The sequence below is a fragment of the Rattus norvegicus genome, chromosome 3, assembly GCF_021556685.1.
Source record: "Rattus norvegicus strain SHRSP/BbbUtx chromosome 3, alternate assembly SHRSP_T2T, whole genome shotgun sequence".
NCBI lineage: Eukaryota > Metazoa > Chordata > Mammalia > Rodentia > Muridae > Rattus > Rattus norvegicus.
In genome coordinates, this window is record NC_141536.1 from 80,306,353 (window position 1) to 80,330,760 (window position 24,408).

The window sequence follows — 24,408 nt, forward strand, 5'->3', positions numbered from 1 at the left end:
GCACCTACATATGTAAAAGAAACCTTACTGAAGCTCAAAACACACATTGCACCTCACACAATAATAGTAGGAGATTTCAACACCCCACTCTCATCAATGGACAGATCATGGAAACAGAAATTAAACAGAGACGTAGACAGACTAAGAGAAGTCATGAGCCAAATGGACTTAACGGATATTTATAGAACATTCTACCCTAAAGCAAAAGGATATACCTTCTTCTCAGCTCCTCATGGTACTTTCTCCAAAATTGACCATATAATTGGTCAAAAAATGGGCCTCAACAGGTACAGAAAGATAGAAATAATCCCATGCGTGCTATCGGACCACCACGGCCTAAAACTGGTCTTCAATAACAATAAGGGAAGAATGCCCACATATACGTGGAAATTGAACAATGCTCTACTCAATGATTTCTGGTCAAGGAAGAATTAAAGAAAGGAATTAAAGATTTTTTAGAATTTAATGAAAAGGAAGGTTCAACATACCCAAACTTATGGGACACAATGAAAGCTGTGCTAAGAGGAAAACTCATAGCGCTGAGTGCCTGCAGAAAGAAACAGGAAAGAGCATATGTCAGCAGCTTGACAGCACACCTAAAATCTCTAGAACAAAAAGAAACAAATGCACCCAGGAGGAGTAGAAGTCAGGAAATAATCAAACTCAGAGCTGAAATCAACAAAGTAGAAACAAAAAGGACCATAGAAAGAATCAACAGAACCAAAAGTGGTTCTTTGAGAAAATCAACAAGATAGATAAACCCTTAGCCAGACTTACGAGAGGACACAGTGTACCCAAATTAACAAAATCAGAAATGAAAAGGGAGACATAACTACAGATTCAGAGGAAATTCAAAAAATCATCAGATCTTACTATAAAAGCCTATATTCAAGAAAACTTGAAAATCTGCAGGAAATGGATAATTTCCTAGACAGATACCAGGTACCAAAGTTAAATCAGGAACAGATAAACCAGTTAAACGACCCCATAACTCCTAAGGAAATAGAAGCATTCATTAATGGTCTCCCAACCAAAAAAGAGCCCAGGTCCAGACGGGTTTAGCGCAGAATTCTATCAGACCTTCATAGAAGACCTCATACCAATACTATCCAAACTATTCCACAAAATTAAAACAGATGGAGCACTACCGAATTCCTTGTATGAAGCCACAATTACTCTTATACCTAAACCACACAAAGACCCAACAAAGAAAGAGAACTTCAGACCAATTTCCCTTATGAATATCGATGCAAAAATACTCATTAAAATTCTGGCAAACCGAATCCAAGAGCACATCAAAACAATCATCCACCATGATCAAGTAGGCTTCATCCCAGGCATGCAGGAATGGTTTAATATATGGAAAACCATCAACGTGATCCATTATATAAAAAAACTGAAAGCACAAACCATATGATCATTTCATTAGCTGCTGAGAAAGCATTTGACAAAATTCAACACCACTTCATGATAAAAGTCATGGAAAGAATTCAAGGCCCATACCTAAACATAGTAAAAGCCATATACAGCAAACCAGTTGCTAACATTAAACTAAATGGAGAGAAACTTGAAGCAATCCCACTAAAATCAGGGACTAGACAAGGCTGTCCACTCTCTCCCTACTTATTCAATATAGTTCTTGAAGTTCTAGCCAGAGCAATCAGACAACAAAAGGAGGTCAAGGGGATACAGATCAGAAAAGAAGAAGTCAAAATATCACTTTTTGCAGATGATATGATAGTATATTTAAGTGATCCCTAAAGTTCCACCAGAGAACTACTAAAGCTGATAGACAACTTCAGCAAAGTGGCTGGGTATAAAATTAACTCAAATAAATCAGTTGCCTTCCTCTACACAAAAGAGAAACAAGCCGAGAAAGAAATTAGGGAAACGACACCCTTCATAATAGACCCAAATAATATAAAGTACCTCGGTGTGACTTTAACCAAGCAAGTAAAAGATCTGTACAATAAGAACTTCAAGACTCTGAAGAAAGAAATTGAAGAAGTCCTCAGAAGATGGAAAGATCTCCCATGCTCATGGATTGGCAGGATTAATATAGTAAAAATGGCCATTTTACCAAAAGCAATCTACAGATTCAATGCAATCCCCATCAAAATACCAATCCAATTCTTCAAAGAGTTAGACAGAACAATTTGCAAATTCATCTGGAATAACAAAAAACCCAGGATACCTAAAACTATCCTCAACAATAAAAGGACTTCAGGGGGAATCACTATCCCTGAACTCAAGCAGTATTACAGAGCAATAGTGATAAAAACTGCATGGTATTGGTACAGAGACAGACAGATAGACAAATGGAACAGAATTGAAGACCCAGAAATGAACCCACACACCTATGGGCACTTGATTTTTGACAAAGGAGCCAAAACCATCCAATGGAAAAAAGATAGCATTTTCAGCAAATGGTGCTGGTTCAACTGGAGGTCAACATGTAGAAGAATGCAGATTGATCCATGCTTATCACCCTGTACAAAGCTTAAGTCCAAGTGGATCAAGGACCTCCACATCAAACCAGATACACTCAAACTAATAGAAGAAAAACTAGGGAAGCATCTGGAACACATGGCCACTGGAAAAAATTTCCTGAACAAAACACCAATGGCTTATGCTCTAAAATCAAGAATCAACAAATGGGATCTCATAAAACTGCAAAGCTTCTGTAAGGCAAAGGACACTGTGGTTAGGATAAAATGGCAACCAACAGATTGGGAAAAGATCTTTACCAATCCTACAACAGATAGAGGCCTTATATCCAAAATATACAAAGAACTCAAGAAGTTAGACCGCTGGGAGACAAATAACCCTATTAAAAAATGGGGTTCAGAGCTAAACAAAGAATTCACAGCTGAGGAATGCCGAATGGCTGAGAAACACCTAAAGAAATGTTCAACATCTTTAGTCATAAGGGAAATGCAAATCAAAACAACCCTGAGATATCATCTCACACCAGTGAGAATGGCTAAGATCAAAAGCTCAGGTGACAGCAGATGCTGGCGAGGATGTGGAGAAAGAGGAACACTCCTCCATTGTTGGTGGGATTGCAGACTGGTACAACCATTCTGGAAATCAGTCTGGAGGTTCCTCAGAAAATTGGACATTGAACTGCCTGAGGATCCAGCTATACCTCTCTTGGGCATATACCCAAAAGATGCCCCAACATATAAAAAAGACACGTGCTCCACTATGTTCATCGAAGCCTTATTTATAATAGCCAGAAGCTGGAAAAAACCCAGATGCCCTTCAACAGAGCTATGGATACAGAAAATGTGGTACATCTACACAATGGAAATTACTCAGCTATCAAAAACAATGACTTTATGAAATTCGTAGGCAAATGGTCGGAACTGGAAAATATCATCCTGAGTGAGCTAACCCAATCACAGAAAAACACACATGGCATGCACTCATTGATAAGTGGCTATTAGCCCAAATGCTTGAATTACCCTAGATGCCTAGAACAAATGAAACTCAAGACGGATGATCAAAATGTGAATGCTTCACTCCTTCTTTAAAAGGGGAACAAGAATACCCTTGGCAGGGAACAGAGAGGCCAAGATTAAAACAGACACAGAAGGAACACCCATTCAGAGCCTGCCCCACATGTGGCCCATGCATATACAGTCATCCAATTAGACAAGATGGATGAAGCAAAGAAGTGCAGGCAGACAGGAGCCGGATGTAGATCTCTCCCGAGAGACACAGCCAGAATACAGCAAATACAGAAGAGTATGCCAGCAGCAAACCACTGAATTGAGAATAGGACCCCCGTTGAAGGAATCAGAGAAAGAACTGGAAGAGCTTGAAGGGGCTCGAGACCCCATAGGTACAACAATGCCAAGCAACCAGAGCTTCCAGGGACTAAGCCACTACCTAAAGACTATACATGGACTGACCCTGGACTCTGACCTCATAGGTAGCAATAAATATCCTAGTAAGAGCATCAGTGGAAGGGGAAGCCCTAGGTCCTGCTAAGACTGAACCCCCAGTGAACTAGAATGTTGGGGGGAGGGCGGCAAGGGGGGGAGGATGGGGAGGGGAACGCCCATAAAGAAGGGGAGGGGGAGGGGGGAGGGGGGAGGGGGAAGGGGGATGTTTGCCCGGAAACCGGGAAAGGGAATAACACTCGAAATGTATATAAGAAATACTCAAGCTAAAAAAAAAAAAAAAAGAAGTAGGGGGAGAGGGTATAGGAGAGGGGGAAACTGGGAAAGGGGATAATAGTTGAACTGTAAATACATAAAATATCCAATTAAAAGAGAAAAAGAAAAAAGAACAAACAAAACAAACTAAAAAAGTGAATAAAAATTAAAAAAATAAAAAATATAGATTTTTTTCTTTCTTAAATAAAGAAAATAGCAAGATGAAGAAAAAAGGGCACCTGGCCACTGAACCTAATGTATATAAAAATAAGCTGGTTTTGTGTGTGTGTGTGTGTGTGTGTGTGTGTGTGTGTGTGTGTGTGCGTCTTTCATCAGTGGAACTGAGGAAACCTGGGCAGGGCTGCTAGTATGGTCTGCCTGGAGCTTAAAGATGGGTAGTAGGAACTACATGCTTATAAAACCAATTGTAGAAATCTTCATCCTAACAGAGAATATTTTAAATCTATAATCAAAGATAGAGACTATCAGAGTAGGCAAAATGACTGATGCCAAGGCTAGGGAAAGATATTAACAAGATGAATTTGCACCACACTTTAGTTACTGGGTATAAAGAATTGTTCTAAAAATAAAGAAGTAAAATACACAGAATGAGAAAATATGTCAAGAGGACATGAGTCTGCATTGAAGAGGTCCTAGTGACCAATGCTGGAACAATTTTAGGAACAAAATAAAGCAGCAATATGCTATATCCAAATGGATAAAGTAAAATCAATGGGTGTGTTCTTATGTGCACAAAATCAGAGGGAGAGCTCAAGAGTAGCAACCACTTATCCTTTGTCCTCTCACTTTACAGTGCAGTGTACAGTTTGACAGCATTCTAAAAGTAAGGTAAGTCACCTTTTGGTAGGCCAAGCTGAAAGTCATTATTTTAACATCAACAGTGACAAGTCATATGAACAGTACTAACCCTTAAGCATGATACATTTAAAATGGCCACTTTCCTTAGTGGGCTTTCCCCACTCCAATATCTAGGAAGATATTCTCCAAACTGACTGAGCAATACTTTTCTGAATAAGCTCCTCAGAATAAAGGGAAGTCTGAGACACTGTCACAACCAGGAGGAGGTTATGAAGAAACAGACTGAATGAGATCCTGGGACCATAGAGAAATCCAACCAATGCGTATATTTCTGTGACTAGTGGAAACAATAAATGATTGTGTTAAAATTGTGTTAAACATCAAATATGACCATTATGTGGTCTTAGGTATTAGATACTTTTATATATTTCATTCTGTAGCTTACTATATAGGAATGCCTATATTTATATAAACATAGCATCCATTCTTAGAAATAAAGTCATGTGAGCACCATACAAATCCTATCTATGACTGCAGTTATTTCTGTATTTCCTTTCTGTAGACAAGTAGACTTTATTTCAAAGTTCCAAAGGCTATATATGTTGCCCTTTCATTTATCCATCATAAAGTTTTCCCCATGTCTTTAGGCATATGTGGACAAGATGGTCCAAATAGGTCCATGGTACTGGACTGATCATACTTTACTCTGGGGTTTGCTGGCCTGTATTTAGCAGGTGAGTAGGTTCATTGTATTAAGTTAGGCTTCTGCTCCTAGGTTACCTTGGAGGGGATGGCCAGATTGTGCTGGATGATTCCATAGAGGAGTGAAGGAAAAACTTAGCCATGCAGGCCCAGCCCCAATGTTGACACATGTGCTGCCGATACTTCCTCCTCAAGGCAACCCGGAATCTGTCGGCATAGGTAGAAACCCACTGACCCTGGATCAGACAATGGAGCAAGCCAATGTGATGCTGGGAGGTGGGTGTAAAGGTTTGTACCGTTCCTGAATAATTGAGTCTGCTTTTGCCACTTGCCTGATCCTCAGAGTCTGTGTTACCCCAAGGATCTTGATCTGAGTTGCAAGCAACAGAGGAGATCAGGTTTTATTCCCCATTGCTTAATTGTGTTCTCTTAGGCCAGCTAGTTCCCCTTTCTAAATCACACACAAGCAGGGTATGTGTGAATGAAAGGATGAACTTGGGAATTCTTATAATATCTGCTACACAGTTGTCAGGATATCGGAATTCTTCTTAATAATGATGGGAAGGGTTATTTTTGTTCCTCAGGGGAGGTCAACTTCAGTGTGAACTGGCACCTGGACTGATTTCAGCATCATGTCAGCATTATACATCTTCAACATGGCCGAAATTATCCCTAGGTACCTGGGATAAACACCTGATGTCCACTGCACCAAGTCTCAGACAAATATTGAATGTGTCCCTGAACTGTCCAAGGTATCACACACTAGACTTTGGCTCAGATAATATTGTTTTTGTTGCTAGTCAGCTTGCGTGGCCATTATAAAATGCAACAGACCGAGTGACTAACCATGAAAATCAGTTCCCCTGTAGTTGTTGGAGGCTGATTTAAAAGATCAAAATGCTAGTGAAAACCATTTCCTGTGGCCTCTTGTGGCCTCTTCTTGTGTGTGTGTGTGTGTGTGTGTGTGTGTGTGTATGTGTGTGTGTGTTTGTGTGTGTGTGTGTTTGTGTGTGTGTGCAGAGAGAAAGGGCAAAAGGTAGGGGGAGGGAGGGAGGGAGGAAGGGGAGAGAGAGAGACAGAGAGAGAGAGAGAGAGAGAGAGACAGAGAGACAGAGAGATAGAAAGAAAGACAGATATACTAGACACAGACAGAGAGAGACAAGACATTTTAGTTTCTTCATTTTTTTCATATGAGTGTCAGGTTCCAAGTCTTATGTGGTCACTGAACCTTCAATATTTTCCTAAAGGTTCTGTCTCCAGTTAGAGTCACATTGAAGGTTATTGCAGTTTCCATGTGGAGATTTTACTGGAACACAGCTCCATCTCCAACAAACCATGAGCAGTGGAGTGAGACTTGAAATGCATTTCATGAATGATTAGGACAGAGTCTTCAAACAACATCATGGGCTGTCATTCCTATCTCACTATATTTGTTCAAACCTGATCAGGGACACTGTATAACAGACATCATTTTTTTCCTAAAGGCTCCATATATTATTTTGACTATAGTTACATTCCTTTTCTGAAATGATGTCAAATGACTGTCAGAAGGAACTAATGAATTGTGACAACAGGGCTGCCCTAGAGTGGGAGAGTTTGCGCGTTCCAGCTGCATACATCTCTCCTAATGACAATAAACCTTTGATCCCATGAACCTCCAGATAATCAGGCTACTCAAATTCTGTCATGAATGCCTTGGGTCCATTTAAGGGTGTTCTAAAGGCTAAGAACTTCCTTCCCATCTTTGTATGGCCTTTGGTCTCTGTCTGCTCTTCTGTTCATTTTATATCGTCATCCCTTCCCTGTCTCTTTTGGTATCAAGTGCAATTTGTAGTCTTGTCTGAAGACACCAGCTCACTTCACAGATGGTGAATTGCAGTTGAGAGTAATGGGCCCATTCGGTTCAGCCCAGAGAGTACATTAGTGTCTGATAGCCTATAACTGCTGAACATTAGACATCGTTCACATTGCTCCAAGGTCATCTGTAGGGCTGCCTCTCCCTCCCCTTCCTCACTCCCCTCCATTCCTCTCTACCTCCATCAGATCTGAATTATGCCAAAGCCATGAAGCTATTAGGACCCCTTCTTAGACTGTGGAGCAATGAGTCTTCATTACTGGTCTGGGTCAGTTTTGCTCCAACAAACTGAGCAGACTGAATACTTGAAAGGGAGCTCAGCTCATGAAACTACAGAAGCCAAATGTACCCACTAAGGGCTCCTGGGTCTTCTCATAAAGGGAGTGTTCTAGGAGGCATCATTTCAAATAAGAAATCAGAAATCAAGCAGCTGGTGAGGCATGTTAACAAACATCAAAAACACCAGTTACTGTGTATAGAGCACTGTGCTGTTGACGCTGATGCTGCGTTCTAAAGGCCTTAATACTAATTAAATAAAGCAAGGTATGTTGTGCACATTAAGCAAGTATCTCTCAACTTCCATCTCTCTGTTGCTCTCTCCCCCCCGTGTCTCTGTGTCTCTCTCTGTCTCTCTGTCTCTCTCTGTCTCTTGGTCTCTGTCTCTGTCTCTGTGCGTGTGTGTGTGTGTGTATGTCTGATACTGTCTCTTTCCTCATCTTCCTCTACATTCCCTCCATTTCTCTCTTTCTATCCCTCTACTTTTCTTGCTGACCAACTCACCATAGGCAATACTGAATGGTAGAGGTTTCTTGCTGGCCTATTCCATATAGATTTGTAAAGGCATTTTCAAATGCACCTCCCAAATTCTTGAAGTGCTAGAACCAAAGGATAAATTGAGAGTCTGGGACCTTAGTGTTTTCTCATGCCTTTGTTACAAATAAGTGAACAGTGAGCTCTGAATTATCATTAATTGACCCATGGGTAGCAGCCTCCTTAGAAAAATCAGGAATCACTAAGGTCTAGTGCCATCAGATTCTCCCTGTGCTTTTAGGATATACTGCTTTGGGGTGACCAGCTTGAGTTTTGGTGAAGACTATATTTTCTTGCCTTCTCTTCCTTATCCTCCTTCTCTTTCTCTATTCTTTCCCCTATCCTTACTGTTTCCCTTTCATTTATTTGAAGCATTTTTTAAACAACTAAGCTTTCGACTTGTACCCTAGAAGGTGCTAGAATTGATAGAGACCTTTAAACAGAAACAAGGTTTGCAAATGATTCCTCTTCTGCCTCTGTCTGTCGGTGGAATAGAGCTCCCTGGTAACAGTGTAAAACTCCCTTTGTCTCACTCAGGAGGTAAAGGGAGGGTCAGCAGCTCATTCATTGGGGGGTTTTGCCTGATCAGCTTCAATTAACTTGAAGCTGGAAGAAGCTTATTTTATTTGTCTGTGTAACAGCTTGTACAGTAGAGAATAGAAAAGGAGGCAGGCATGCAGTTCTCAAGTTGAACTATTTATGCAGTGCCAGCTTTACCACCAGGGCTTTTAAAAGGCCCCATGTTGGGTTTCATACTCTGATGTTCAGGTATTGTAATGTTTAGCAATATTTGAATAAAGGGACCATATTTTCAGATCATAGTAGTCTCTTTGAATATGTTCCTGTCTTTGCTTCTGTGATCTTGAGCCCTTGGTATGTACATGGTTCAGAGATTTTCACATAATTTTTACATCCAGTAATGCCTCTTTCTCTTTGTCATCTGTCCTAAGGTGATTTCCAATTGTCATCTGTGCTAAGATGCGTTGTTATTTCTAGGGCACATGGAGCAAGTAGTTCGATCAACAATGAGTGGGAAATATGTGGGTAGAGAAAAAAAGACCATATGTGCTAAAACCAGGCACCTTTCTGTGCTGTACTTGATACCTTTATGCTGCTGAATTGTGTCACTAATTCTCCCAGACAGATACTTTATAGACACAGCCCAGAGAGACTAAAGAACTTACCTGTGACTACATAACCAATGTGTACTAAAGCTAGAAACTAAACTTCAATCATGTTGCCTTCGAATATAGATAGGGGCGTTACTATCAGAATAAGTTTGGGATGGAATAAAATAAAATAACTGGAAAGATAACTAGAAATAGACTGGAGAGGCAGGGAGGGAGGGAGAGAAAGAGGGAGTGGGGAGAGGGGATAGAGAGAGAGGTCATAGAATCTTAGGTAAGTCAAAATTGGAACTAAAAATTGGGTGCATTATGATGCACCAAAAAGAAACAGTGAGCACAGAATTGAGTGACAGATGCAGATGAAGGTTAGAAACAGGGAACAAGACTACAGGGTTCAATGTAAAATCTCCTGAACCTCTTACCAATATTAGAGGTTGTAGAACAATACAGGGTAAATCTGAATGAGGAGAAATTGTGGGGAGAAAATTTAAGGGTGGTATGTATGAATGGCAATCCTCACTACAAGTGAACTGGGTAAAGGGAGAGTCTTGTCTCTGTTTCTGGAATTATGACTGTTTCAAATGGTCCAGGTTTAGTGAAGGCCATTCTAAAATGTGTCTTCTCTGACATTTTACTGATTGAGGTATTGGATGCAGACCAGAACCAGTCCCATGCCCTTTTAGTCTCAGCCTCACTACTATTTGGTCCTGATGTCCATCCCAATGAGCAAAAGACCAGGAGATTAAATCTCATTTGTCCTGTAGAAATAGGCCCATTGACTTCAATCCTGAATACAGACTCAGAAGAAACTCTGACTAAACTTTGCTGCATCACAGTTACAGATAGTCATAGACACAGAAGGACAGTTCTATTTTGCTTTCTCTTTCTGTGATAAATGCCGTGACCAAAATCTACTAGGAGAGAAAAGCGTTTCCATGGCTTACACATCCTAGTTACAGATCATCATTGGCTGAATTGAGGTCTTAGCTTATGTTTCAGTCGTGTTCCTCTAGTGGTGCTGGACGCATGAAGATTCAGAATTCATATAACTTTGCCTCAAAATCTGGCATATTTGCAGATCTGAATATATTCTATAGTTCACCACATGTTTAATCCAATCTCAGTTTCAGAAAAAAATCTATTCTTGCATTTGATCTCTACTAATTACCCTTTAAGAACGTTCTTTTAATAAACCACTTTTACAAAAATCCTCTCATATTTTGCTTCTAAGAATCATGACATATGGCAAATAGTGACTTTAGAAGTTTGACATTCTAGAATTTATCCATTTGCTGGATAAATGGTAATGAGAACCTCATCAGTGTGTATGAGTAGACGGTTCATGTTTCTCATCATGCTCCTATAGCAGTGCAGTCTTTTTGATTTTCACCTGTGATGAAGTGGTATGTGATGTGTGTGTCAGGAGAGACACTGGTTTATATCATATCATTGCAACTTTCTTAGCATGCAACTGTAGATAGTGCAGAATTGAGTGGAGGAACAGAGCAGACCACCAAGAGAAAATTACAAGTGTAGTTTATTGATTACCAACTTGAAGCAAAGGGTGAAATTTAGAGGTCCACCATAAAAGCATTTAAAGATATATCAATATCTGAAGCTGCATTGTAGTCTGGGGGGATGAGCAGAGTCCTTTGGTTTTGGTTATAATGTATTTCAGTCACAAATGCTACTTTTACCTTGTATATTCTTTAATATAAAATAGCTACTTATTTTCAGCAAAGATTAGAGCAAGGAAAGCTTCTTCACAGATCCAGGCTTCTGCTTTTCCATTCGAGTCCCACAGCTCTTCTGATCTTCTGTTAGTGGAGGTATTTGTAATAAGCAAAGACACCATGGGGTGGCTCTGGCAAGTCCCAGTAGAAGAGCAACAGAACCCATCCCTAAGGCTCTGAAGTGCAGCCATGGCACCTGCAGAAAGAGCTACGCACACTTCAAAAAGCAGCTGCTGGCAGATTGCTGGGTCCTTGCAGAAACCCTCTAACGATGGGCATGAATTGAGTGTGCAGACAGCAGTGTGCAGACAGACAACTCATTGTGAACCATGTGCTATTAGGCCTTCCAGTTATGACCGTTGAGTGCACACAGCAGCAGCTATTACAAGACGGTGTGCTTATTTCCAAAGCTACATATGAGCATGTTATTCCACAGTTAGCTACATGAACAGGTGGCCCCATCTCCCACATCACTTACCACTATTGCTCTGGTGATCTTCCCGTGGGTTATAATTGTAGCCTTAAAGAGGGTTCTTATAATCAGTTAATGGGGAAGGATACAATAAAATAACTGAGTGGGCTCTGCAGCATCCACTTTAGATAGACCAGTACAAAGTAAAACCATGGCGTGGCTGCCTATCGCTCTCTTCATGAACAGTCTACTAAAACAGTAGAAAATATATCCCTAATACAGACTGGAAGACTCTGCTTTCCTTTCCTTTTCATTCTCCTCTCTCTCTCTCTCTCTCTCTCTCTCTCTCTCTCTCTCTCTCTCTCCCTCCTTTCTTTTTGCCATTACTATGTGTGAACAAAGTAGTATTCAAAGCTACATAGATTTAGGTACTGTGCAGAACTAGTTGACTAATGAATTTGGATACAAAAAAGGAGCAGGATTAGATCTAAGACACACAGTTGGGCCTAAGAAAGCAGATATGAAGTTTGGGAATATGTAAGTTGTATTTTGATTGCATGTCACCCCATCACTATTACAGAATATTTGTTTATAACCAAGTACCCAAGACAACGTAGCCAATAGACATACAAAAAAAAACCCCTTTCAGTTATGGTCTTTATTGCACAACGGACTCTTAAAAGGTGAAGTCACAATAGCAGAGGCTGAGATTATGCAAGATACTGCCTGAGTTTCCTCCTACCAGGGATCCCTGAGAAATATATTTAACATTATGCTTATTCTTAGGGTGAAGTTGTTACTGAGTTAGCTTCTAATGGTGAGTACCATTTCCCATTTCCTTTCTGTCCACTTGCTTACTGTCCTATATTGTTACTTTGGCTGTATCTTCCTCTAGTGATGCATACTGTCTGTTGGCTAGAGGTACTGTTATTAAGAATTTGGAGGAGCTTCACACAAGGTGCCACACATTATCTGGGAAACTGAAATGCCTTCTTGGGGACTTTTTTTGTCTCATTAATAACAAACTTTAAGGACAGATTCAGAAGGAAGCTCAAGGACAAATTTATTGGAGTTTAAGAGCAAAGTGTCAGGGCAAACAGGCTGTAAATCTCAATTCCTTCTGGAGGAAGAGGTGAGGAAGAAGAGAGGATGCTGCACCATTTGTAAGCAGCCACGTGGTAGAAGGGAAGAGTGGCAGGTAACTTCATAGAGAAAGAATGAGAGAGCCCAGTGAGTGCAGGAAAGAATTGCTCAGGCCTTGGAAAGTACCCAAAAGTGACAAAAATAGACAATACAAAGTAAAAGGAAGTAAAAATCATACATGTCTGAGTAATTGAGAAAATTTCAGGCTGAATCCGGCCATATAGCTGGGGCTCCATAAGCAACTTGTGAAGGAAAAGCACAGTTATCAGTAGCGGTATAATTTTTTCTCTCATTTGTTTAGTAATGTCTAAGGTGAATCCTGAGGGGTGGTGGTCCCTTAGCTGAGCAATTGACCATCCTAACTGGATTGACGTTCATATTTTGGGGTAGTTTGGCTAGAGCTTTCATTCTCTCCACAAAATACATTGCCCTTAATGGGCCATTAATACAATTATAACAATAGCACTGTAACTAACTTCCCTCATTCCTTTGGAGTGGGACTTCTCTACAGTACAATTCAGGCTTCAAATATTTCCTCAGAAGTAGACTGAGCATTTCATTTCAAGATGTGGCCTTGAGCAAGGGAACTATTACTTCCTGAGGGTCAGAAGTCAGCCTGCAAAACAGTCTTACTGGGATTCTCTCTCTCTCTCTCTCTCTCTCTCTCTCTCTCTCTCTCTCTCTCTCTCTCTGCATTGGCTCTGCCACATAAACATGGAAAAATGAAAGATGGAGATACCCCACCCAGCTAGAGACTGGTGTGCCTTCCTGTTTGCACCTGTGTCTGGAGCAGAGCCTCTGCTCTGCATTCAAACACATACTGCCCACATTCCAGTTGCAGCTCGATTGTCTTAGTTATCTGACACATCCAAGATCACAGGTGAGACCCAAACCCTGCCCCAAATACCCAGCATAACCAGGACCCCTGGGACCCTGGAACACAGATACCACACCCAGCTAGAGATCTGTGTTCCTTTCAGTTTAAGCCTGTGCCTAGAGCAGACCTCTGCTCTGGATCCCTATCTACTCATCCCACACCCCATTTGCAGCTCAACCCTCCCTTAGAGATTCTGACATATCCAGTACCACAGGATTTCAGGCTCACAGGCTCATAGGAAGGACAAGCTCCAGTCAGAGACAGTGAGGTCAGTTAATACTAGAGATAACCAGATGGCAGGAAGCAAGTGCAAGAACATAAGCAACAGAAACCGAGGCTACTTGGTGTCATCAGAACCCATCACAGCAAGTCCTGGATACCCCAACATACCTATCAAGCAAGATTCAGATCTAAAGTCTTATTTCATGAAGATGATAGAGGACTTTAATAAGGACATAAATAACTCCCTTAAAGAAATACAGGACAACACAAGTAAACAAGTAGAATCCCTTAAAGAGGAAATGCATAAGTCCCTTAAAGAAATACAGAACAAAGTCAAACTGCTGAAGGAATTGAACAAAACTGTCCAGGAAGTTAGAAACATTAAAGAAAACACAAAGGGAGACAGCCCTGGAGATGAAAAAACCTAGGAAAAAGACCAAAAGTCACAGATGCAAGCATCACCAATAGTCTATAAGATATAGAAGAGAGAGTCTCAGGTGTAAAGGACACCATAGAAAACAATCTAGGAGACAACACAGAGTCAAGGAAAGTACAAAAAGCAAAAAGTTCCTAAATCAAAACATTCAAGATATCCAGGACACAATGGAAAGAGCAAATCTAAGAATAATAGGTATAGAAGAGAGTGAAGATTTCCAACTCAAAGGGCCAGCAAACAAACATCTTCAAAAAAATTATAGAAGAAAACTTCCCTAACCTAAAGAAAGAGATGCCCAAAATCACAAAAGAAGCCTATAGAACACGAAACTGATGGGACCAGAAAAGAAATTCTTCCCATCGCATAATAATTAAAACAAGAAGTGCACAGAACAAAGAAAGAATATTGAAGGCAGGAAGGGAAAAAGTCAAGTAATATATAAAGGCAGACCTACCAGAATTACACCAGACTCTCAACAGAGACTCTAAAAGCCAGAAGATCTCGGACAGATGTCACAGAGATCCTAAGAGGACAAAAATGCTAGCTCAGGCTATGATACCCAGCAAACTTGCAAGTAATAGAGATGGAGAAACCAAGACTTGCAGGACAAAACCAAATTTAACAATATATTTCCACCAATTCAGCACTATAGAGGACAATAGAGGGAAAACTCCAACACAAGGTGAGAAACCACGAGCAAGAAAAGCAAGAATTTAATCTTTTCACAACAAACCCAAAAGAAGAGAAGCACATAAACATAAGTCCACCTCTATCAACAAAAATAACAGAAACAACAATCATTGGTTTCTAATAGCTCTCAACATCAATGGACTCATTTCTACAATAAAAATACATAGGCTAATAGACTGAACATGCAAACAGGATCCAACAATTTGCTGCATACAGGAAATGCAATACAATGACAAAAACAGACATTACCTCAAAGTAAAAGCCTGGGGGGAAATTTCGAAGCAAATGGTCCAATAAACAAGCTGAAGTAGCCATTCTAATAGCCAACAAAATAGACTTTGAACCAAAACTTATCAAAAAAGATGGGGAAGGAGACTATATACTCATCAAAGGAAAAATCCACCAAGATGAATTTTCAATTTTGAACATCTATGCCACAAATACAAGGGTACCCACATTTGTAAAAGAAACATTACTGAAGGTCAAAGCACACATTGAACCTCACACAATAAGAGTAGGAGATTTCAAGACCTAACTCTCACCAATGGATACATCATGGTAACAGAATCTAAACTGAGACACAGTGAAACAGAAGTATGAATCAAATGGACTTAATCTACAGAACACTTCATCCTAAAACAAAAGAATATACCTCTTCTCAGAGCCTCGTGGTACCTTTTCAAAAACTGACCATATTATCAAACCAAAACAAACCTCAACAGATAACAAAAACTGAATCAATCCCATGCATCCTATCAGATCGCCATGGACTGAGGCTGGTCTTCAACAACAACAAAAACAACAGAAAACCAGCATACACTTGGAACCTGAACAACTATCTATTCAATGATAACTTGGTCAGGGAAGAAATAAGAGAAAAATTGAATACCTTTTAGAATTTAATGAAAATGAAGGCACAACATACCAAAACTTATGGGACACAATGAAAATAGAGCTAAGAGGAAAACTCATAGCTCTGAGTTCCTCCATAAAGAAACTGAAGAGATCCTACACCAACAGCTTAACAGCACATCTAAAAATCTCTAGAACAAAAAGAAGCAAAAATACCCAAGAGGAGCAGACAGCAGGAATTAATTAAACTCAAGGCTAAAATCAACCAAGTAGAAACAAGAAGAACTATACAAAGAATCAACAAATCTAGGAGCTGGGTCTTTGAGAAAATCAACAAGATAGATAAACTCTTAGCGAAACTAACTAGAGGCCACAGAGACACTATCCAAATGAAATCAGAAATGAAAAGGGAGACATAACAACAGAAATTGAGAAAATTCAAAAAATAATTAGATTTTATTACAAAAATCTATATTCAACAAAACTGGAAAATCTAGATGAAATGGACAATTTTCTAGACAGATACTAGGTACCAACATTAAGTTAGGATCAGATAAACCATCTAAAAGTCCCATAACCCCCAAGGAAATAGAAGCAATAGAAGCAATCATTAGAAGTCTTCCAACAAAAAAAGCCCAGGATCAGATGGTTTTAGTGCAGAATTTTATCTCACCTTCAAAGATCTAATACCAATACTTCTCAAACTATTCCATAAAATAGAAACAGAAGAAACACTACTGAATTCTTTCTATGAAGTCACAGTTACACTGACACCTAAAGCACAAAAAGACCCAAGAGAGAGTACTTCAGACAAATTTCCCTTATGAATATCAATGCAAAAATACTCAATAAAATTCTCACAAACTGAATTCATGAACACATCAAAAGGACCATTTACCATGATCTAGTATGGTTCATCCCAGAAATACTGGGATGGTTCATTATACGGAAATCCATCAATGCAATCCACTATATAAACAAACAAACAAACAAAAACATGATAATTTCATTAGATACTGAAAAGGTCTTTCCCAAAATACAACACCACTTCATGCTAAAAGTATTGGAGATATCAGGAATTCAAGGTCCACCTAAATATAATAAAAGCAATACACAGCAAGTCAATAGCCAACATCAACTAAATGGAGAGAAACTCAAAGTAATCCCATTAAAATCAGGAACAGGTCAAGGTTGCCCAATCTCTCCCTATCTATTCAATGTAGAACTGGAAATTCTAGTCAGAGCAATTATACAACAAAAGAAGATCAAAAATCCAAAGATACAAATGGGGAAGGAAGAAGTCAAGAAATCACTACTTGCAAATAATATAAAAAACAAAAAGTGACCCTAAAAATTCTACTGGAGAGCTCCTATATCAGATAAACTATTTCAACAATGTGTCTGGATACAAAATTAACTGTAATAAATCAGTAGCCTTCCTCTACTCAAAGGATAAATGGGCAGAGAATGATATTAGGGAAACAACACTCTTCACGATAGTCACAAATAATATAAAATACTTTGGTGTGACTCTAACCAAGCAAGTGAAAGATCGATACCTCCTATTAAAATTCCAGCTCAATTCTTCATAGCATTAGAAAGAGCAATTCTCAAATTCATTTGGAATAGAAAAAAAAACCAAAAACAAAAACAAAAAACTCCTAGATAGCAAAACCCACTCTCAACAATAAAAGAACTTCTGGGGGAATCACCATCCCTACCTTAAGCTATACAATAGAGCAATAGTTGTGAAAACTGCATAGTATTTGTACAGAGACAGGGAAATAGATCAATAGAATAAATTGAAGACCCAGAAATGAACCCACGCATCTATGGTCACTTGATCTTTGACAAAGAAGCCAAAACCATCCAGTGGAGAAAAGCATTTTCAACCAGTGTTGCTGGTTCAACTGGCAGTCTGCATGTGGAAGAATGTAAATTGATGCATTCTTATCTCCTTGTACAAAGCTCAATTGCAATTGGATCAAGGACCTCCACATAAAAACTGATACTCTGAATCTAATAGAAGAGAAAATGGGAGAGCCTCAAATACTTGGGCATAAGGGAAAACTTCCTGAATAGAACACAATGGCTTATGCTTTAAGATTAAACAATTGACAAATGGGGCCTCATACATTGAAAAGCTTCTGTAAAGCAAAGGACACTATCAATAGGACAAAACGACAACCCACAGATTGGAAAAGGATCTTTACCAACTCTACATCTGATAGAGGGTTAATATTAAATTATAAATATATAAAAAAGAACTCAAGAAGTTAGACTCCAGGAAACCAAATCACCATATTAAAAAGTAGACTACAGAGCTAAACAGAAATCTCACCTGAGGAATATCAATGGCTGAGAAGCACTTAAGAAATGTTCAACATCCTTAGTCATCAGAGAGATGCAAATCAAAACGACCCTGAGATTCCAATTCACACCAATCAGAATGGCTGAGATAAAAAATGCAGGTGAGAGCAGATGTTGGTGAGGATGTGGAGAAAGAGCAATACTCTTTCTCTGGTGGTGCTGCTGGTGGGACTGCAAGCTGGTAAAACCACTTTGGAACACAATGAAGTACTACTCGGTTATTAAAAACAATGACTTCACGGAATTCATAGGCAAATGGTTGGAACTAGAAAATATCATCCTGAGTGAGGTAACCCAGTCACAAAAGAACACACATGGTACTCACTGATAAGTAGATATTAGCCAAAAGCTCACAATGCCCATGATACAAGTCACAGACCATATGGAACTTAGGAGGAAGACCAGGATGTGGATGCTTGAATCCAGCATTGAGTGGGGCACAAGATCTTCATGGGAGGAGGAGGGAGATGGGGACCTGGGTGAGAGGGAAGAGGGGGAGGAAATAAGGGGGGCAGTATCAGGTATTGGAGGTGTTGGGAGAGAGGTATACTACGTCAGGAAATCGAATAAAAATATGTAGCAGGAGGGATGAGGAACTGGCGATAGCTATTGGAGGGTCCCAGACACCAGGGAAACAAGAGGCTCCCCGGACCCCACCAGGATGATTTTAGATGAAATGTGCAGAGAAGGGGAGGATAGAATCTGTAGAGACCACCTACAGCAGACAGGCATGGCCCCCAGTCAAGGGATGGGGGTAGTCACTCATCTCAAAGTTTTTAAGGGAGAAATGTTCCTGTCCAAAGGAAGTACAGGGACAAAGAATGGAGCAGAGACTGAAGGAAGGTCTATCCGTGTACTGCCCCACCAGTGCTGTCTGCCCCATCCTGTCTGCAGACACCAAACCTGACTCTCTTTCTGTGGTCAAGAGGTACTTGCTGACAGAGTCCTGGTGTGGCTGTTCCTTGGGAGGTCCAGCCAGCAAGTGACCAATGCAGATGTGGATGCTTAGAGCCAACCAACAGATTGAGCTCAGAAATCCTGGCTGGGGAGCTAGCAGAAGGACTGAAGGAGTGTAGGGGAATTGCAGCCCCATAGGAAGAACATCTTTTGGTCGGACTACCCAGTGCTCCCAGAGACTAGAACACCAACCAAGGGTGTACAGGGAGGGAACCATGTCTCCAGATATGTATGTAGCAGAGAATGGCCTTGCCTGACAGCAATGGGAGTTGAGACCCTAGATCCTGTTTAGGTTTGATGCCCCAGCTTAGGGAGATGCTGGAGTAGTGGGGTGGGAGAGGGTGGACTGGTTGGGGAGCACCTGCATAGAAGCAAAGGGGAAGGGGAGAGGGAGGATGTGGGATGGGGGTTTTGTGGAGGGTAATTGGAGAGTGGGATAGCATTTGAGATGTAAACAAATGGAATTATTAATAAAAAGTAAATAAATGAAAAGAAAAATGATAGATGCTGTTAATAGATAATAGTATAAAAAGTGTATCCTTGGTTTTATTTCTTGTACTTTATTATAGTAATTTGTTACCTTGAATATTTATTAATTTCTGAAGAATGAAATATGAGATTTGTTTATATATATATATATATATATATATATATATATATATATACACACACACAGTATACATACAGATAGAGATAGGCATACCATAATTACAGGTCCTGTGATTTTGCTTTGGTTTAAATCTTATGACATTTATCAGACAATGTTTGGTCACTGTGTAACTTCTTCAGAGCAATAGAACATATGTCTCCTGAAGATGTAGATTGTTATTATATATCTCATATTATTATATCTGTCTTATCTTCAACTGATCGTAAGAATGTTATATTATGATGCTTTGGGATAATCATACCTTCAGATATGGATGTTTGAAAATATTAGGTTACCTCCCATATTAACTGTGTATTTAGTTTAGTGACTGGTGCTGAGTGTGTAGCCAATAAAGGTTTATAGAATAAGTAGCAAATATAACAATTTTTACATCTAGTCTTTCTGTTATGTACCTTGAAGTATGTTAAAATGTTGCATACCTAGTAGTTTCTCGGAGGTACACACCTCAGTCTAGGACATTTATGTTTTCATCTTGAGGCTAATGTTTGAAACTAAGTAGCATTTCCCTAAGCCAGACCCACCTGATCTGCATCTATAGTTACATTTATTTATGAATCGGCCTGTGTCTTTATGTCTTTATGTACCTGTCTATAGATCCACTCATTCATCTATCAATCCATCCATCAAGAGACTTCTCTTGCAAACAATTTGTCAAGAAAGAGAGCAGTGTGCTATAAAAAAGATGGCAGAACTCTACTAAAAGACATTAGATATTAAAGTATAATTAGAAGATAGAAATAAATATATTATGCAATTTCTACCGACTCAACTAAAGTGCTCCTGGGCATATATTCAAAAGATGCTCCACCATACCGCAAGGACATGTGCTCCATTATGTTCATAGAAGCTTTATTCATAATAATAGCCAGACACTGGGAACAGCCTAGTTGTCCCTCATCTGAAGAATGGGATAAAGGCACCAACACACCCACAAAACTTTTGACCCCAAATTTTTCCCATCTCAAGGAAATGCTGAGACAAGTAGGAGCAGAGACTGAGGAAATGTCCTGAGGTCAGGACTCTTATGGAAGAGTTGGGGGAAGCATTGAGGGCCTAGAAGGATATAGGAACTTCACAGAAAGATGAACATAGTCAACTAACCTGAATCTTGGGAGGGTCTCAGAGACCAAGTCACTGATCAAAGAGCATACAGGGGCTGGACCAAGGCTGCCACATGTATGTGGCAGATGTAAAGCAGTCTTCATGTGGGTTCCCCAACAATTAGAGCAGGGGTTGTCCCTAAAGCTGTTAGACTGTCTGTGGAATCCATTACTGACAGTGTTGCCTTGTCTGGCCTCAGTGGGAAAGAATGTACCTGACCATGCATAGAGTTGATATGCCAGGGTTGGGAGATACTTAGGGGTTCCCCCCCCCTCTTAGAAGATAAGCAGAGAAGGGGATGAGGAGAAGGACTGTGTGGGGGGGCAGGAGTTAGGGGTGCCAATCTGGATAATAAAAAATGAATAAATTAATGAATAGGAAAAAGTATATTTTGTGACAATATAAAAGACTAAACTTACTAAGAAAATATAAAATTCGTAAAGCATGTATACCTACCAACTCAGTTTTAACATGCACAGAAAATATGGGGGAGAGGGGAGAATGCAAAGGCTTTAGAAAGTTATAGTTCACTTGAAGCACAAATGAGTAACGGAACACAGAGGTTCTCCCATGAACAGGAGTGTTTGTGGTAGGAAGAGAACCTCAGGTTCTTCTTGTTAGCTCCACTAAGAGCTGTGAAATACCTCGTTAGAAATGAAGAGCTTTTTAATAATTGCTTCTCTGGTAACTACTTTTATACAAAATTTAAAAAAGAAGTGACAAGCTAAAGATGAGGACAAGATCAGAGAGGAAGTGCTTCATCAAGATCAAGAGCGATGAAGCACTCAACGCTGGATGAACTATCATCTAAGTGTTCCCTGGTCACAGGCTGTCCCGTCTGTACCTTCTGCTCTTCCTCATTTCAACCTTTGCAAAAAGCACTGTTTGCTGAATGAGTTTCAGGAGACATGTCTCTGAGAAAGGGTTCCCCAGGTCCCAGGGACAGGACTTTAAGATACATGTTCTCATGGTTTATGTAGATTTGATTCTGCTTATAATACTGAACTCCAATATCTATCTGCAAGTGCACCCTTTAGCAAGATGGGGTTTGATTTGATTTTCTCAGCAGTACCACATTTCAACCTTAGCTAAAGTTCCTAATGTCACTCAAAGATTATTTGTTGAATGAATAGAACAGCTACTGAAATAAAAGGAGAGAATCTGAATTGCTAATGCAAACAAAAATGGCAAATACTGTTTCCGGGAATAATTTTCTGAGGAATTTTGTCATAAACTAGCTGAGGAGACACACCACATTCTCTGTGAAATTGCTTTTCTCACTAATAAAACTAACATGCTATTTAGTGTTGGCTTCCTAGGTTTTATGGACAATTTTACTTCTGGATTTAAGTCAATATTTTAATTTGGAAAAAATCTTTCTGCTTATTTTGCTGTTTCCTCTGCTTTTAAAATGGGATGTCTACTTCCAGATAGTGTGGGATCCCAGTCTCCCCCTGCATGCCTGTGCTCCGTTTTCATTCCATGAGGCTTTCTGAGCACAGTGTGGTTAAGATCCACACATCCAGCAATGTCCTAAATACATGTCAGCAGGTGTTGAAGGGCTGTTGGATGAGAAAGTGCCATCACTTCCTGGGTAATTGGAACAAGGCAGAGGACACTGCACACAGCGACTTGACAAAGGATTAACCTGTCTCCTCCACTGTAAAGCAGTAATGGGCTCATTTGTTACTCATGGCACTGCTTGTCACCACATGATAGGGCTAACACAGCTTCCAGCACACTTTCCCAGGATCCTCCACCAAAGAGCTCAAAATGGAGATGTGAAGACACGACCTAGAAATTGATCTATTCATAGGACACACATCAAAGTTCCTAGGGGGTGTTTTGCTAAAGACACGGAGATGAGTATCAGCCCAGGTGCTTAGTGGCTCATTAAACTCAGGAAAGACAGAGAAGATCAGATAGCGAGCTCCGATGTCATGTTCTCTCGGTTCACATTCTGCTTTGAAGGATTTCCAGGGTAATTTATGATAGGGGGAAAGCTTGGGATATTTGCTCACAGGATGTTAGTGAAATAGGACCACAGACTGAATCCAGGGAGTGTTTGTTAATGCTCCTAGCATGATCCCTGACACTCTAGCTAATGATAAATATTATATAGATACCGATTGATGACATATGAAAGTATTTTTTTAAATCTTGGTGAGAAAGTGAAGATTCTGTGGGTAAAAATATGTGCTTTAACATTATAATAAGTAAACAATATTTTACTCACCAAAACAATAATTTAAAATCATTCCTGTATGGTGGTTCATGCCTTGGAAAGGCTGAGTCAGGAGTACCCTGAGTTCAAGGCCAGCCTTACTACAGAATAGGACCCAATCTCAAAAACCTATGTACAATAACAAACACATCTGGTTCAAATTTATTCAGAAGGAAGCTCTCAGTACAGAGTTTGAAATAATCTTTTTTATAAGTTCTGTTTAAAAAACTTCTGCCATAAGATATCATTGTAATATTGACATCTAAAGAAGTATTATAATTTTTTTTCAAAAATGTTACTAAATTCTCCATAGAAGAATTAGAGCTGTGTTATCAGACACGGGTGAAAAAGCCATTTGGGGAGTATATGAGGAGGCTCATATTTCCCACTGTACAAGAGGAAACAGAGGCTCTCATTGGCTATTTTACTCAGATTACATAGCTACTAGGGCTCAGAGTGATGCCTGAATTGTTCGATACCATATCCCATTCTGTAAATCTTGGTTAGCTGTCAGGGCTCAGTCAAAGCAAAGCAATAACTTTCTGTTCACCTTTGACCCCTGAGAAGCACACAAGGTTTCTTCAGCTGTTGCAGCTGGTACCTACCTTCAGGTTTTAAGTGCAGCTCTTCACAGTTTTTGTGTGTAGACACAGTATATTGTATCTGAACTCGGGCGCTGACACTGCCACCTAGCACACATTGCACATGTGGTAGACATAATTTTACTTACTAGGTATTTTTTACTGGCTACATTTACTTTTGCTCATAGCTATTGGTGCTAGCTAGAGTTAATAAGTTCCTTATTTATTCATTATACAAATATGCAGTCCTACTAATATATCTTTTCTTAAAGATTTATTTTTATTATTTAATTATGTATACATGTGTGTATATTTGTGCATGTGAGTGCAGGTGTCTGGGGAAGCCAGAGGGATTGAATTCTCTGGAAGAGAAATTGCAGTTCTTTACTTCCTATCTACAAAGCCATACTTCCCCTAAACTGGTGGTTTATTCAAATAATAATTTAAAAAAGCAGCAATTGTTAGGGTTTTCTTTTTTCTTTTTTTTTTTTTTACATTTTCTTTGAATTTGTGTTCCTGGGAACCATTGCTTCCCTGATTTATTCTGTGTGTAATCTTCAGTTGTGCTACATAACTCCTTTTCTGGTCTGTCCACCTCTGCCAGGCAGGCTTGGAGCCTTTGTTTTCTGATCCTTCTTTCACAATTTGCTTCCTCATCTTGACA

General features: G+C 39.7%; 1 long non-coding RNA gene across 1 annotated transcript in view; it reads left to right on the plus strand.

Moving 5' to 3' along the window:
• The first annotated feature begins 12,324 nt into the window (after positions 1 to 12,324).
• Positions 12,325 to 24,408, plus strand: part of LOC102549766 (uncharacterized) — a 117,772-nt gene continuing 105,688 nt past the window's right edge. The window contains exon 1 of the long non-coding RNA XR_015684957.1: positions 12,325 to 12,438. This is a non-coding gene — a long non-coding RNA (uncharacterized LOC102549766). The remainder of the gene's footprint in view (positions 12,439 to 24,408) is intronic.